This window comes from Quercus suber, unplaced genomic scaffold (assembly GCF_002906115.3).
Source record: "Quercus suber isolate HL8 unplaced genomic scaffold, Cork oak 2.0 scaffold_278, whole genome shotgun sequence".
Taxonomy (NCBI): Eukaryota; Viridiplantae; Streptophyta; class Magnoliopsida; order Fagales; family Fagaceae; genus Quercus; species Quercus suber.
Window position 1 is genome coordinate 736,399 of NW_027069734.1, and position 17,561 is coordinate 753,959.

The 17,561-nt window shown below is 36.1% G+C and overlaps 1 long non-coding RNA gene across 1 annotated transcript; it reads right to left on the reverse strand.

Annotated features, from left to right (window-relative positions):
* Window positions 1–95: 95 nt before the first annotated feature.
* Window positions 96–16,630, reverse strand: LOC111994157 (uncharacterized). The gene is made up of 3 exons (XR_010632314.1): window positions 16,255–16,630; window positions 15,012–15,107; window positions 96–116 (listed from the first exon to the last, which is right to left on the reverse strand). It is a non-coding gene; the product is annotated as an uncharacterized LOC111994157 (long non-coding RNA).
* Between the last annotated feature and the right edge of the window lie 931 nt (window positions 16,631–17,561).

The window sequence follows — 17,561 nt, forward strand, 5'->3', positions numbered from 1 at the left end:
ATGGGTTCAACAGCATACTCTTCCACAGCAGTTGGCACGCTTCGTGCTCGACGCTCTTTCTTCTCGTACACAATTGGGTTTGCATTTATTAATTCAGAAACCATTTTCCCACTACTCTGATTAACAATAACCTTTAATCAACTTCTCATTTACAGAGCATTACAAAAAATGTAAACTATAAATTCATGATCAGAAATCAATTTCAAAATTATATTATCGACACTTTACTTAATTAAATACACTCCCTTTTAGTTACATATTCCAGGAGTACGCTAATGAATTATGAAAAATGTAAATTTACCAAGCCAAACATATAATTTATGAATTTCTGTAGTCATACTCAATCACATAATATATTAAAAACCTTTTTACCAAGCCAAATAAATACCAATAGTATCACATGCATGCATACATATTATTCATGAAAGTAACTGAGTTGCTAACATAAATGTTCATGAACTCAGCAAGAGTCCTAAAACAGAACACTGTGTCCCTTCCTGTATAACCCTCAATTAATCATCTTTTACTTTTTATATCTTATTTGATCCCACTGTGGATATCACAGTGGTTTATGTTACTTTAAACCTACACAATAGGCACAACATTTGTTTTTGATAAAGTAGGGAACCTTTCTTAAGAAGACCCCTTTGGACTTGCCTCTAACTAGTAAACCCTATGGGCAACTGACCCCACCTGCTAAAATCAGTTAGCAAGTAATCGAGAGGCATTTTCTCCTAGTGGGCTTAGTAGACAAAATGATCAAATTTTCTAGAAAAGAGAACAACCTACACATTCAATTCAACCTAAAAATCAAACAAACTATTTTTATTTTGATAAGTAATAAATGTTAATAAAAAAATAAAAAATAAAAACTCAAAGTACACCATGTACACAAGTTGTGTACACAGACACAATGACATTAAAACAAAAAGAACAAGTATCAATAGAAAGGAGGAAGAAAAGATGTCATCCAATCATACAGCTAACTTAACAGCAAAGACTTCAACATATCTAGAGCAACATCATTGTATTGAAGGTCAACTATTCCTTTCTTGCCAAGGGTCCACATATGGCAAATCAAAAGAGATTAAATCTTGTCTATCCTTCAATCCCCTAAAAATAGTGTTAATAATCTCTTAGCATTTGAATTTCCAAATTTGAGCTTCTAAGAATATTAAAGAGAGGAAAACAACAATCTTTACTCATAGATAAGAGCAATATATCCATAGAACAATATTATTGAGTAAATCAATTTGTCATTAAGACCTAAACACAAAATAAAAAGTGGCATACCAACAAATAAGATAGTATAAACACACACACACGAAACAAAATTTTTTTTTCTTTAAAGAGAGGTAAAGGGGCAGCCAGACATGGAGAACAACAGAACCCATTAGAATCAAGGTGAACATTATAGAAACTTAAGTCTTCACTAATGTAGTACAATGTTATTTCTTTACAGACACAAATAAGAATCAAAGTGCTAACCAGACCAATAATATGGGATTGGGCACCAAGATACAACAATTGAAAGTTACCGGTTCAAAGCATTGTAGTAGATTAAGAACATGATAGGGAAAACCCCTTTACACACTTTTGATATTTTTCAACATGTACTTAGAAAAATGTTATATATTACCATAAAATTAGCAAGTATAAATCATGTAGCTTAGAAAGAAAGCTCAAAAAACACAACACAAACCTTATTATTATCTGAATACATTAAAATTCATAAATCAAAAGAAAATATAATTAAAATTTCAGGTAGAAAGAGTAATCTTCTAAACCAGTTATTAATAATTCGTACTCAAGCCAAATAATAGGTGAGTAAAACGTGATTTTCCATTTTCTATTTTGTGTTTTCAATATAACAATGCCAACACAAAAAGGAAGAGATTTTTTGGCTTATTAAAATTAAAAAGTTGGGATCTCTTAAAATTTCCACACAACACAAGGTACAAACTTTCCTATCCTAAGTTTTAGAAACATATTAGTGATCAAAACCCAAAAAAAAAAAAATGAAGTAATTCCAAAATGAAAAATTAAGATAACCTGAAATAGAGAATTTCGAGAAAACCCAGTAAGAATTTCAAACTTTGTTTGAGCTTTGGTAGTGGGAGTGTTGTTGCTGTTTCTTTCAACTTAACTTTGTAAGCATGTGTTGTGTGTGCCTCTACTCTAAGGGTAATTCTAGCGTACCCCCCTTCTTTTTTTTGGGGTACAATATCCATTAGTAGGCAACCTGTTATAGAAGGTTACCAAAACATCACATTTGATGGTACTATCCTCACATTGTATAATACTAACATCACATGTAATTGTACTTTTGTCAAATTCGATACCAACATCACATGTAACTGTACTTTTGTCACATTCAGTGGTTCCCTTATTTATTTTTTTTCCCTACCTGTGACTGTACTTTTGTCACATTCAGTGATTCCCTTTTTTTTTCTTACACTTGATAATACCATTCTCACATTGCGCAGTACCAACATCACATGTAACTGTGCTTTTGTCACATTCGGTGGTTCCTTTATTTTTTCTCACATTTGATGGTACAATCCTCACATTGTGCAGTACCAACATCACATGACTGTATTTTTGTCACATTCGGTGGTTCCCTTTTTTTTTTCTCATATTTGATGGTACCATCCTCACATTGCACAATACCAATATCACATGTAACTGTACTTTTGTCACATTCAGTGGTTCCTTTATTTTTTCTCACATTTGATGGTACAATCCTCACATTGTGCAGTACCAACATCACATGTGACTATTTTTGAGCAGTACCAACATTACATATAACTATACTTTTGTCACATTCAATACTTCCCTTATTTTTTTTTCTCACATTTTATGGTACTATCCTCACATTATGCGGCACCTACATCACATCTCAGTGCACACATTCCTTGATAGTCTTATTTTCTCTCACATTAACCATCTTTACATTGAGTACCACCATGCTGCAATTTCGTATAATAAAAAGTTTTCTGTCTCTGCTCTCAGTTTCTAAATCTCTGATTTTCTTCTCCTTTCTCTCGGTTTTTCTATAGTCTACGCGCCAGTTTCATCTCTCAAATTCTTCTAGTCCAAACCATCCACAAAAACCTATCTAGAGCGATGATTACTAAACAAAACCCTAAGCAAGACCACAAAAGAAGAAACAGATCCCTAAGCCATGAACGGTCCTCACCAACTCTAGCGAGGGAATTGTTCTCGCCAAAAAAAAGAAATCCATTGTTTATTTGCTGTCCTGCGTTCCCTCTCTCTCTCAATATAGCATGAAATAAAAACAAGGTAAGCAATAACATACATTTGAAAAAAAAAAATTCACAATTGAAAGCTGTTGGAATTGCTAACTTTTTCCTTGCAAACTTTGTCCTGGACAACATAGATGATCAACGTTTTTATTTTTATTTTTATACAAGATAGAAATTTTATTCTAGTCTAATCTAAGTGCATATGTGTGTAAAACTCCCTCTTGGAAACTTGAACCCTATCCCTTATCTCTTACACCCTACAAACACTTATACTTGTGAAGTGACTACTGCACAACTTAACATAAAACTTATAACATAAAAAATTAAAAGGCATATACAAATGTTATAATGGATAATAGAATCAATTTTAAAACTAAGATAAATATACCACACTAAGTCTATCTTCATCTTGTGATAATGACAAAAACACATCAACTATTCATTTAGGTATTCACCTTGTGATTATGATGAAGATGCAACAACCTATTATGATATACCACCCTAAATCTCTTTCACACCATGCTGCCAGAACTACAACCTATCCTTTCCTATTTCCACCTCAACTCCCACCTTTTGGTTTACCTCCATACACCTTTTGTCACCAACCTATTCCTTCTGGTCTTTGCCCACCGTCACATCCCCTACAACCACCCACATTGCCTAATAAACCTTCTATGCCTACACCTTCACTGTTACTCGTTATCTCCCTTCCTAAAACTGATACCATTATCTCCCTACCTAAAACTGATACCAAACCAGCTGCAAACCTTATTACCTCTCCCACTGTATCGGTTCAGGGGGGTAGTAAGATCCTCTTCCGTATTGATGCAAAGCTTTTCTCTTTTTCTTTCAATGGTGGGCGACATGATTCGTATGCTATTCATGAGAGTAGCCGGCATGTCAAACATACTATCTAGGTAGGTCGCAAAGGATTGGAGCAGATCCTTTCTTGTTTTGCTGATATTCGTGATTGAGTTCCGGGGAAAGTTCCCATGTGTAAACGGTTCCGGGATAATAATAAGTTGCTGGAATTTTGTGGGAGGTTGAATAAGGCTGGTGTCTTTGTGGTCATAGCTGAATACGTTGGCGGGGCTCGCCGAGGCTGTGTTATGATACCAGCAAGTTCTAACTGTGCAGGTTGGTCTTTGTTTCAGAGAGAGATGAGGGATTTTTCTACTGGTGCTAAACCAATTTCTACGGCTGCAGCCAACTCCAAAAATGGTGGTGGTGGAGGTGGTCAATTTGCTAGTGGTGACTGGAGTGGGAAAATTTTGTCTGCTGTTGGTCATCAGCGCAAGTTTAGGAATTTTGAAAAATTTAGAACTATCCTGGGGCAGAACAGGATTCCTGGAGGCCATGCAGAGAATGGTTTAGTTATAAAAGGCAAAGTTTCAGTTATTAATGGCAGACCCACACAAACCTGTACTTTTAAGTTGACCCCTGCTTGTTTGGCTTTGAGAGTGTCCAAAAGTGAGGGAGGGAAACGTTCTGTGACTTATCTGGATGCAAAAAATTTCAGTTGGCCCAAGGAAGTAAGTGGCAGGCCTGAAATTCTCAAACATTTTGGTGGGCTTGCCCAAGCCCAGCCCGTGGACACTCTTTCTCCACTTAAGGGCAATTTGGTCAATCCTGTGGCCTTAAAGGATTCTTTTGAGGGCCAAGTTACGTGGGCTGTAGGGGAGAGCTCCAGAGAAAGCCAGTGGAAGTGTATTGGGTCGCCAGTGCCAGCTACGATCCCAGCGAGCACGAGGGAGGTTTCCAAGTCGCCGATGACAGTAGCAGTGCCGACGAGTGCGACGGTGAGGTCTTTTGTGGGGTTTTCCGGCGCGGTGGTGACTGATCGGAGGATTGGGGACGTTACCCATATTCCGATAGTTGGTGACGGCAAGGCCGATGCTTCCCATAACTCTTTTTCTCTTCTGTCGGGTCTAGGTAGTGGGAAGGACCTCTGTTTTGGAGAGAGAGATGACTTTATGGTGGATTCAGGTGAGAAATGAGGAAATTGGAGTAATACTAATGCTGAGCCTGCGTTGCCGAGCCAAGTGGGTGGGTTTGAGTTGCTTCAAGATGGACCTGAGCATCTTCTAAGTCAGTGGAAGCACAGGGCGGTTGATCCTAGTGGTTTTTTTCATGGTGAGGTTGAGAATGATTTTTTGGAATGCTCTCCTCTTTCTATATGGGATCCCAATGGACACAAGGAGTTGGAGGTGATCCAGCAAGGTGATGAAGGAGAGTTTCGGGGGTCAGCAAAGGTAAATTCGAAATAGGTTTGTAGTCTAATGAAAAAATTTTGTAGAATTGTGGGTTTTCCTATTGTGACACATGAAGATCAATGCCTGGCTCTGTTTTGTCTTCTCGAACAAGATTGTGTTGATGTTGTCAGTGTTGGGTCTTCTAATGGTAATGTTAACTCTAAGCAGAAAGGGCTTAGGGAACTCAAAGGGTTGTTTTCCTCTATTAATTATGATGGGGTAGCATCTAAGGGGAGGAACAGAGACCTCTCAGTAGGTTCGGGGGTGATCATTGGTTTTAAATGAGTTTACAGCTGTTATCTTGGAATGTTAGGGGATTAAATAATCCTCAGAAGCGAGAGGTATGTAAAAATCTTCTCAAGGAGTGGAAGTGTGATATAGTTTGCTTTCAAGAAACGAAGCTGTCTTCTTTAAATTCTTTTGTTGTGCGAAGCCTTTGGGGTAGTCCATTCCTGGATTGGTGTTCTAGATGCAGTCAACACTGCAGGGGGAGTGTTACTGGTTTAGGACAAGAGAGTTTTTGAAAAAGTTGATTGTGCTGTTGGGCAGTTTTCTGTTAATGTCTTATTCAAGGGGGTTGTAGATGATTTTGTTTGGGCCTGCTCAGGAGTGTATGGGCCTAATGAGGATTCTCAGCGGGGTGCTCTGTGGGAAGAACTCTCAAGGATGCACTCCAGGTGGAATATGGCATGGTGTGTTTTTGGGCATTTCAATATCATTCGATATCCGAGTGAGAGATTTGGTTGTGAGGCTTTTAGTCCAGCTATGTTTGCTTTTTCAGACTTCATTGAGGCTAATTACCTTGTGGACTTACCCCTTGAAGGGGCTTCGTTTACTTGGTTTAGAGATTCAGGGTCAGATTGTATGTCAAGAATTGATAGAACCTTGGCATCAATGGATTGGGTGGATCACTTTGGTAACGTGTCTCAAAGGGTTCTCCCTCGTGTAGTTTCTGATCATTGCCCTTTGTTGGTGGTGGCGAGTAGTGTTAATAAAGGCTGGAGTGCCTTTAAGTTCGAGAATATGTGATTGAAAAAAGAGGGTTTTGTAGAGAGGGTTCGGCACTAGTAGAATGGGTATTGCTTTTCGGGTTCTCCTAGCTTTATTCTGGGGCGTAAATCAAAAGCCCTTAAAGAGGACTTGAAAAAAGTGGAATAAGGAGGAATTTGGGGATTTGGCCTTTAGGAAGAAATGTCTTTTATCGGAATTTTTGGGTTTGGATGCTAGGGAGGACTTGTCAGGCCTCTCTCTTGAGAATCAAACCCGTCGTACTCAGATTAAAGGAGAGATTGCACATCTTGCCTCTTTAGAGGAGATTTCTTGGAGACAAAAGTCCTGGTTCTTATTTGTGAACTAATTATCTTTGGGGTATAGAGGTGGATGGTGTCCTCTATGAGGATGAGGAAGAGGTGCAGTCTAAGGTGGTCCACTTTTATCAAAGTTTGTACACTGAGTCAGATACTTGGCGTCCTTCTATGGTTGGATTAGAGTTTAATAGCATTGGAGAGGACGAGCGACTTGAATTAGAGAGGGATTTTTCTAAGGAGGAAGTGGTAAAGGTTCTTCAAGAGATGGAGGGTGATAAAGCCCCAGGTTCTAATGGTTTCACTATGGCTTTTTTCCAAAAATGATGGAGTGTTGTGAAAATAGATGTCATGGCTTTCTTTGATCATTTTCCTAGGAGCTCAGAGTTTGAACGGTCTCTAAATGCTTCCTTTCTATCTCTAATTCCCATAAAAAATAATGCTTTAAATATTAAAGATTTTAGGCCTATCAACTTAGTAGGCAATGTGTATAAGCTTTTGTCCAAGGTTTTAGCTAACAAATTGAGGCGGGTGATGGATAATCTTATTTCAAAGTCTCAAAATTCTTTTGTTGGTGCAGACAAATTTTGGATTCAATGCTTATTGCCAACAAATGTTTAGACAGTAGACTGAAGTGTTGCACCCCGAGGGTGGTGTGTAAGTTAGATATTGAGAAAGTTTATGACCATGTGAATTGGGACACCTTGTTTTATCTGTTGGAGAAGATGAGTTTTGGGGAGAGATGGAGGAAATGATTAAAAACTTGTGTCTCTACCGTTCGCTTCTCAATTCTGGTTAATGGATAGCATACTAGCTTCTTTGGTAGCTCTAGAGGGCTTAGACAAGGCGATCCTTTGTCACCCCTCCTTTTTCTTTTGATCATGGAGGTCTTAAGTCATATCATGAAGAAAACTGAGTAAGGTGGTGTCATTCAGGGTTTTCATGTGGGTCCTATTAATTCTACTGGTATCCATGTTTCTCATCTTTTATTTGCTGATGATACCATTCTTTTCTGTAATGCCTCTAGATAGCAGATTCTATCTATTAGGCTAGCTTTGACTTGTTTTCAAGCTTTTACTGGTTTGAAGGTGAATGTGGGGAAAAGTGAAATTGTCCTTGTTGGGGAGGTGCGTAACATTCAGTCTTTGGCTAATATCCTTCAATGCAGAGTGGGTAGTTTGCCTATGACTTACTTGGGTATGCCGTTGGGAACTTTGTATAAAACACCCTCCATTTGGAATCCGATCCTAGAGAGGATGGAAAAGAAGCTTTCAAGTTGGAAGTGGCTATATTTGTCAAAGGGTGGTAGACTCACCTTACTGAAGAGTACCCTTTCAAGCCTTCCGACTTATTACATTTCCCTTTTTACTATCCCCAAAGCTATGGCGATTAGATTGGAATGCATTCAAAGGAACTTCTTGTGGGGTTCATCAGTTGAGTGTTTCAAATATCCTTTGGTGGCTTGGGAAAAGGTTTGCTTACCACATGAATTGGGTAGTTTAGGAATTCGGAAGTTGGTGCCTTTTAATCAGGCCCTTTTAGGGAAATGGCTTTGGAGGTATGGCCATGAAACCTCTCATCTGTGGCGAAGGGTCATAGCCATGAAATATGGGAAGGGAAAAGGGGATTGGTGCACTAGAGCTTGTAGTAGGGCCCATGGGAGTGGGTTATTGCGGAGTATTAGTGAAGGGTGGGAATCTTTCACTAAGCATTTCTCTGTTGTGGTGGGGGATGGATCTCGTATTCTTTTTTAGCATGATAAGTGGAATGGGATGTCCCTCTTAAAAGTCTTTATCCTCAGTTATTTTTGTGTTCAGCTAACAAGGAAGCTTGTATTTCTGATGTGTTAAGCCCTTCAGTGGGCGATAATGACAGAGTGTGGAGCTTAAGATTTCAGAGGGAGTTCAAAGATTGGGAGTTGGCGGCCTCCTACTCCCTTCTTCATTTCATCCAAACCCGAATCCCTAGGGGTGGAGGGTGTGACAGGCTTTGTTGGGATCTTAATGGCAATGGGAAGTTTGATACTCGATCTTTCTATCATAAGATTCGTAATGCAGCTCCCTCCACCTTCCCTTGGAAGGGTATTTGGAAAGTTAAGGTTCCTAAAAGGGTGGCTTTCTTTATGTGGACAAGCTTGTATTTCTGATGTGTTAAGCCCTTCAGTGGGCGATAATGACAGAGTGTGGAGCTTAAGATTTCAGAGGGAGTTCAAAGATTGGGAGTTGGCGGCCTCCTACTCCCTTCTTCATTTCATCCAAACCCGAATCCCTAGGGGTGGAGGGTGTGACAGGCTTTGTTGGGATCTTAATGGCAATGGGAAGTTTGATACTCGATCTTTCTATCATAAGATTCGTAATGCAGCTCCCTCCACCTTCCCTTGGAAGGGTATTTGGAAAGTTAAGGTTCCTAAAAGGGTGGCTTTCTTTATGTGGACAACAGCTCATGGTCAGATTCTAACCTTGGATAATATTATGCTTCGTGGTCACCCATTGGTGAATCGATGTTATTTGTGCTATTGTAATGCGGAATCTGTGGACCACTTATTACTTTCTTGTCCGATAGCTCATTCTTTGTGGATGTATATGCTTCAGTCGAGGACTTATTATTCTATTGGTTTCATTGGCTTGGGAAGCATAGTTCTGATATCTAGGATTTGGTCCCAGGTTGTTTAATGTGGACTATTTGGTCTAAACGAAATCGGCAGACTTTTGAGGACGAGGGGAAAACTGTTGTTCAATTATTAGAGTTTTGCCAGAGGACCCTCTTTGATTGGTCTTGTTGTTGGGGTTTCTCGGACTGTTCTTCCCTTACGGATTTTATTTCTTCTATTAGAATAGATTAGGGGCTGTTTTTGTCTTGTTGTTTCTTTTTTCCATTGTTCACTACCGTGAACTCTTTGTGTTTCTCTTACTTTTCTTTTTTTTTTAAATATTTTCTTCTTACTTATCAAAATAAATAAATAAATAAATAAAGTCTAAGAACTCATTAATCAAAAAAACATTTAGTGAGCAAAGCCATACTCTAGCTTGATGCACTGTAAGTGCCAACTCTGTTTCACTTGGATAAACTGAACCATGACATTAGGCATCATTTTAAGAGATAAATAAATAAATACATACACTAAGGCAATCTACTAAGAAAGATTCAATAACTATGTCAAACGTCTAAACTTTCCTATTGCGGAAAATGAAGTCTAAGAACTCGTTAACCAAAAAAACATTTAGTGAGCTAAGCCATATCCTAGCCTTATGCACTGTAAGTGCCAACACTGTTTCACTTGGATGAACTGAGCCATGACATTAAGCATCAATTTATAAGATAAATATATAATTACATACACTAAGGAAATCTGTTGAGAAATTAAGATAAACTTCAACTAAACATTTTTAACATGATTATCTTAAGAGATTTTTTGAAAATATTTTGAGTGAAGAAAACATTAAGGCAAATTGTGTAATTGACTTCTATAAATAAACTCTTCATCACCAAATCTACAAAGCATACATGACACTTTTACCAACTCCACTTTAACAACTCAGCAAAGGAAAAAAGAAATTATAGAATAAAAAAATGTGAAGGACTGAACTATTGACACAGAAATAATATACAGAATCGTTTGACAAACTCCATAAATTAGCAAAGCAACTATCAACTAAGGCTTCCTAGGTCATATTCAGCTGCCATGGGAGTAAACCCAAGCAACAAAACCAACAAACAAACTAAAAACTGTAGATCGAAAAAAAAATTGTGACGAAAATATTAAAAAAAAAATATATATATATATATATATATAGAATATCTAATTTGCAGTTGTTACAAACTTTAAGGTTTAAAGTAAAACCCCTTGGCTTTTTACAGATGCGGTTTCTTTTTGTTTTGTTTTTTTTAAGATAGGTAGATAGTATGTTAGTGTATTTTAATAAAGTAAATAAATATATAATAAATTTGTAATTATGAAACTTATAATACCCATTAACTCATATGGTTGTTACAAAATTTATATCTCATTAATTCTATTATCTAAAAAACAGCTGAGAAATATGTGTATATACAGTATTTTTATATACATACTTTGGGCAAAGAAGAGTATTTATGTGTTATCTAAAAAACAACTGAGAAATATGTGCATATATAGTATTTTTATATATATACTCTAGCCTAATTTAAGTGTATATATGTGTAAAGTTTTTTTTTTTAAATTTGAACCCCTAGTCTTTGTTTCCAACACCCTACAAGTACTTATACATGTGGAGTGACTATCGCACCAAGGGTGTACGGTAAAGTTTTGAGTTCAACTACTTGTGTATAATTGATGAGTTATATGACGACTCAGTTGACCTATTGTAGACTTGTATCCTAGATGGGACAAGTCAAATATAAATTCTTTTGCACCTGTTTGTGGAATTTGCCAACACTGACTGCTTGAATCTTCTTAAAGCCATGATTTTTGTGCCTCAATCTGATTTGCTTGTTGTAATTTGTTTTATGTACGTTATCTTCAATTGATTTTGTTATAATTTAGAATTTTTTTGTAATTTTTAATATATTTTATTGTACTTTTCACAAATATAGTGGGGTGGAAGAATAATTAGGATTTGAATCACATATATAAGGTATCACAATGAATGTCATTACCATAACTATCACTTGAACCCTATCATAACATTTGCGTATTATAGTTATAGTACCCTAACGGAATTCTAGGGACACCGCCACGCATGCTTAGGGTCTCCAAAATTTTCTCTAGCCTTGTTCAATTGTTCTTTAGTGTACTTTTGGAGCGCTGCCAGCCCAAAATTTATCTAATTATTCCTTCTATGGCCCCAATCCTAAAATGCTTTCATTTCTACGTGGAAAATGCTAAAGTTATAATTTTTTTTTACAAATTGCTAATGTGATGGGTGGTTATTAATAAGTAAAAAAAATATAATATTAGAGGTGGCCCCTGATGAGAACTAGTAAGAACTTGTCACATTAATAGTTTGTAAAATGCTATAAAATAGTTTGTACATGTATCATTGCTCTTTCTACATTTATATTGGTCCCTCTCAATTTAAATTTCAACTAGTTAGCTATAAGTTGCATCGGTGTTTTGGGGGACGAAGTTATAACTTATAACCTGGTGACATATTTGGTTTTAAGTTGAAGGTTTGAGTTCAATCTATCATAACTCATAAGGGCATGAGAAAGTATTTGATATCAAATAATATCACTTCATTGTCAATCGTATCAAAATCCAATAACATGCCACATGCGTGTAAAATAACTTTTAGGTGTATTAATGGGGTGATTATTTTTGTACACATATATCGCATTTATTAAATTTTGATATTGTTAAAGTGATATAATTTGATACTAAATACTTTTTTCATGTGAAAATGGAATTTGAGGTGATTTTTGAGAGAGGGGGAATTGGACAAGGAATATTTTTCTTGTCTTAAAAAAATTCAAAATTCCAACTCCGTGCTTTTGGAAAGTACCAATAACAAAAAGTGTACTTTTTTTTTGAGTAATTTATAGCGGAATCAAGCCATAAGGAAAAAAATTTGACTGCTAGTATTCTAAATTAAAATTGGTATATGCTAAATAGTGGACTAATCCCACATTGAAAAATGAGTGTAAGTTAAAGAGATTTAAAATTTGTACTGTGTATTCAAGAGTTAGACCAATTTAGATATACACTACTGTAAATTTCTTTAAAACATTTTTCCTTCTTCCCGTGTGTTTGTTAAAACTACTTAGTATTTTAAAAATAATAATTAATTGGTATGTTAGTGAGTTTAGCATTTATTAAAAAGGGGAGGGAAAGTGCCAACCCCTCTCTGTTGAAGTAAAATTTTTATTACTCCGGTTATACAACAACAGCAATAAAGTTATAGCACCAAATTTTCTAAAGTCATTTTCAACAAGATTAGTCAAAATCAATCATAGTTACGTATATTCTTTTTCTTAATTATGTTCTATCCGAAGTTATAGTATTTATTTCTTCCTTAGTTGGCATGTTCTTTTTAATTATTTATACTAGTATTTGTTTCTTCCTTAGTTGGCATGTTCTTTTTAATTACTTATACTAATGCTATCTTTGGTCTTCATCTTTTTTTTTTTTTCGTCCCTCAACTTGGATCAATTCACTAAATTCACTTTTTTTTTTTTTTATAAATTATTGCATTAATCACTCTCCACTATATATAATCAAACTATCTCAAATGACTTTCCCTAATCTTTTCATCAATAGGGACTACCCATATCTTTAAGCAGATTTCCTCCTTTTGAATAATATCTTGCTATGTCAAAAAACTTTTACTCAAGTTGAAATTTGGAAAATCCTAATATCGATTATTTTGTTTGAATTAACCAAAAAAAGTAGTTCAAAAAATTTGGTAGAATTTTAAACATCCAAATCCTAGCTTCAAATCCTTGATGCACTTCTCATGGTCCATATAATAAATGTTTTCGAGAAAAAACGTTAGCCACATATGTGCTATACCCTAAAAGGATTAATCTAATCATAGTTATGGCTCCTCGTAGTTGTTTATATAACCTAGTTCGAGTTAACGCACACTCTCACAACACACACTTAACCAATCCAATCCATACGATCCAGAGCATCATAGTCATGAAAAATTATTAGTAAATTTTCAAATATAATTAACCAATACACATGCTTAATTTTAAAATATGCTCATCTAAGTAATGAAAAATGAAAGAGTTTTTTAAATTCTTCACTCAAACACAATATTAGCGTACATGATTAAGATATTACAGAGTTTGTAGAGTAGCTTAGCCATAGATTTTTTAAAATTTTATCAATTCATTTTGAAATTAGTAGATTAGAGTTTGTGGCATACCAAAATGGTGATAGTTAGTATTTTCTTAAATATCAATGACGACTCAATCCATTTATTTCAAAATGAATAGATAGAATTTTAAAAACTCCACTATGGAATTTCCCTAAAAACTTTGGAGAATCTTAATGTACACATATCCTATCCAATAACTTGTGGTTCAATTGGAGCATACACGTATTGTCAACTAGGGCTTAAGGATTTTTCTTTTTCCTTTTTTGGATAGACAACAAGGACTTATCTCTACCCAATATTCATGATTGTAAATTTGTAGTTAAACTAACATGGTGAAGCCTAAACCACAAATTTTGATAAAGAGTTACCATTGACTTTATATATATATATATATATATTTCACTATTAGGGATAATTGAATCAGTTAGAGCATCCGTAGCAGCCGTTGTAAAAATTATGCCATTTTGCCACACCAAAAGCCTACTTTATTATTTTACCACACCATTTTACAATATTTCATTTATCAAATGATCTATATTTTTACCACTTCATTTAAATATTATTTTTTAATTCTTATTTTATTCTTTCTTTATTCTTTCTTCCCAACGGTAACATTTGTCCTACAATAGTCATATTTTCAAATCTCATCAATTCTAACGGTAACATTTTCAAACAATCCTCTTGTAATATTTTTAAAAAATAATATTTTCTTAAGCATTTAAAAAAGAAAAAGAAAAATCAGAACCTGGGAACTTCAAAAAAAAAAAACCTCAGAACCTATCACCTTAAAAAAAAAATAATAAATAAAAAAAAAAGAAAAAAGAAAAGAAACGTTGAACCTGTCACTGAGTGAGAGCAAATGGGCAAAAGAAGTTGTCTCTAGTATCAAAGAATTCAAACTGATCAAAACAAGACCTATCTAGAAACCAAGAACTCAAAAAGATACTGAGTCTGAACAAACCACAAGAGAAAAAAAATGAACAAACACTTGAATTTGAGAATTCAAGAGAAAAAAAAAATGACAGACTTTGAGAAATTGGGCAGCAGTTTCTTGACATAAACATACACCTAAATTTTACATATTGATGACTTGCTCTGAATAGGAAGGACCACAAATGAACAAACAGCAGACCACAAAGTTCATACAGGTAGATGTTTTACAACTAGATTGGTATTGACACAAATGATTCACATGCACCAGAAGATGGCAAACAAACAAGAAATGTTCAAATAAGCACTCATATTAATAACATGTAGATGCAATAGCTTCCAAAACGGAGGCTACAAAATGCATATGGGTTCCTCATCGATTCTTGAAAATAGAGGCACATGGACAAATAAAGATTTGTGACCCTTCTGTTTCGCAAAACGGAGAGAATGATAATATACATAATTGCACACAAAACGGCCGGCATCATCTGAAATTGTCACATCAAAGTCCTTCTTCTTCAAGAACTTCAGGATTTCCTCAATGCAGCAAGAAGTCTTCAACAACCAAATGATGAAAAGTTAAAATACAAACACAGGAAAAAAAAATGGAGAGACGGAACAGAGGCATGACAGACAAAAAGTTGAATGTTTTTAATACTCAACACAATTTTATGGTAATTATAATTATTAGTGTCTAGTTTGCAACTGAAATGATATAGCCAGTTTGACAGTGAAACTTCCTGTAGGAATTGGTAGTGCCCCCTGCTTAGTTCAATTAGCCTAGTACTTATCAAATAGGTCAATTAAACTTTTGCAAATCTACAAACTCAACCATCATAGCCATAACTCTCCAATTCCCATGGGTTGCAAACTGACAGTCTTAAACTACATATGGTCCACCTACTGAGAAAATAAGATAAATATTGAAAATTCTATTCTCTCCAACATTTGGTCCACAAACTACATTTGGTTTGTTGCAACTCAAGAATACAAGCAGTATACTGGAGAACTCATCATTACCATCAACACCTCTACCTATTAAACCTAAAATTGATTTCAGCCTTCAACTCCACCAATTAACTATATATATCTTTTTGTAGTTCATTCCTCTAGCATCATGAGCATACTTTATGGTTAATTAGATTACTAAGACCACCCATTCGAAAAAAACCAAATTCAATCAAATGAGAATTAACCAATAACTATTTCCCAACCCCAAAGTCCATTTTTCGAATAAAACGATCATAATTCACATGATAGCAAACATAGTATTCAACTTTGAAAAAAACCCATCAAAGGATCCCTAAAATCCAACATGCCCAGAAACCGAAAATCCAACATGCCCAGAATCAGAAATACCCAGAGCTCATTTTTGTTTCTTATGAAGAAACAGACATCAAACGGTCGAAACCATTTAAAAAAAAAAAAACCAAAAAACGGAGAATCACAGAGAACTTAGAGAATCGCAGAGAAATTAAAGAATCACAGAGAAATTAAAGCAAACAAACAAACAAAAAAACAGGGAAATTAAGTCAAAATAACCTAAAAACCTAATTGGCAGACAGATAACCAAACAAATCACTTCATCATTCAAAACCCACAATTTTTTCAGATTCATTCAAACAAAAGTCCAGCAAATCTAGAGCAAAAATAGAAGCATGCATCAGTTTTTCAAATTGAGAAGTAAAAAAATTGGGCTTACATTACTTCCTTTCCAGCGAATCGGCGACTCTGAGAATAGCGATCGGCGACTCGGCGATTCTGAGATAGAATAGAGAGGAAATTGGCGACTCGGAGAAGGAACAGCGAAACGGCAGCGTCAATGCATTGAATAGAGAGGATAGAGCGAATCGGCGGGGAAAGGGAAGAAGAAAGAGTATGGGAGAGTGGAGATGGAGGCGGTGAATAGCTGAAGGAGAAGAAGAAAGAGATATGTGAGAGAGTGGAGATGGAGGCGGTGGAGGCGGTGAGCTGAAGGAGAAGATGAAAGAGACATGAGAGAGAAAAGAGGAATAAAAAAGAATAAACTCATATGCCATACCGGGTCCGTACCGTGGTAAATTTATGAGTGTACTGTAGCATGTTGCAAAAAATATGGGATATGGCACATCTGATAAATAGACTCAAATGGTGCTTGGTGTGCTAAATGTGCCAAATATTTAACATTTGGCACATATAGCACAGCTGATAAAGATGCTCTAAATGTGCTAAATGTCAAATATTTAGCACATTTACCACACCGAACACCAAAATTCTCTTTTATTAGATGTGCTAAATCTTATAAAATTTGTCATATGTGAACAGTACCGTTGCAAATTTGCAACGGTACAAACGAAAAATGGCATAATTTTTATTTTTTTATATTCTATTTTCTCTCTCTCCTCACTCCTCAAATTATTCTTTTCTCTTCACTCTCACCGTTCCCTCTCACCTCTGTTCTCTCTCACCTCTGTTCTGTTGATCTTGATCCGTCATCGCCGATCCATCATCGCCGATCTCTCACTGGTTTCATTTTGCATTGTCATCGCCGATCTCTCCGGGCATCGTCATCATCATGCCGATCGGAATCGACGTGGGCATTGACGTTAAGGTGAGATCGGAATCGACGGTGAGGTGAGATCGAAGTGTTCGTCACAATCGTGGGCATCGACGTTGAGATCATGATCGCGGGCATCGACGTTGAGATCTTAATCGTGGGCATCAACGTTGAGGTGAGGTGAGATCTTGATCGTGGGTTGCCGGTGCTAGTGGGTTTGGGTTGCCTGGGTTGCTTGGGTTTGGGTTGCCTGAGTTTCGTGGGTTTGGGTTGCTTGGGTTTTGATTGTGTTTTCTGGGTTTGAGTTGTTGTGCTAGTGGGTGTTGTTCTTTTTTTAATGGGTTTTTGGGGTGGATTGTTGATGACGGCGGTTGTGGTGGTGGTTTTGCAATGGATTGTGGCTGCCGCGGCGGCAGCGGCAGTGTTGTGGATGTTTTTTTATTGTGTTAGATATGTTATTTTATTGTGTAGTT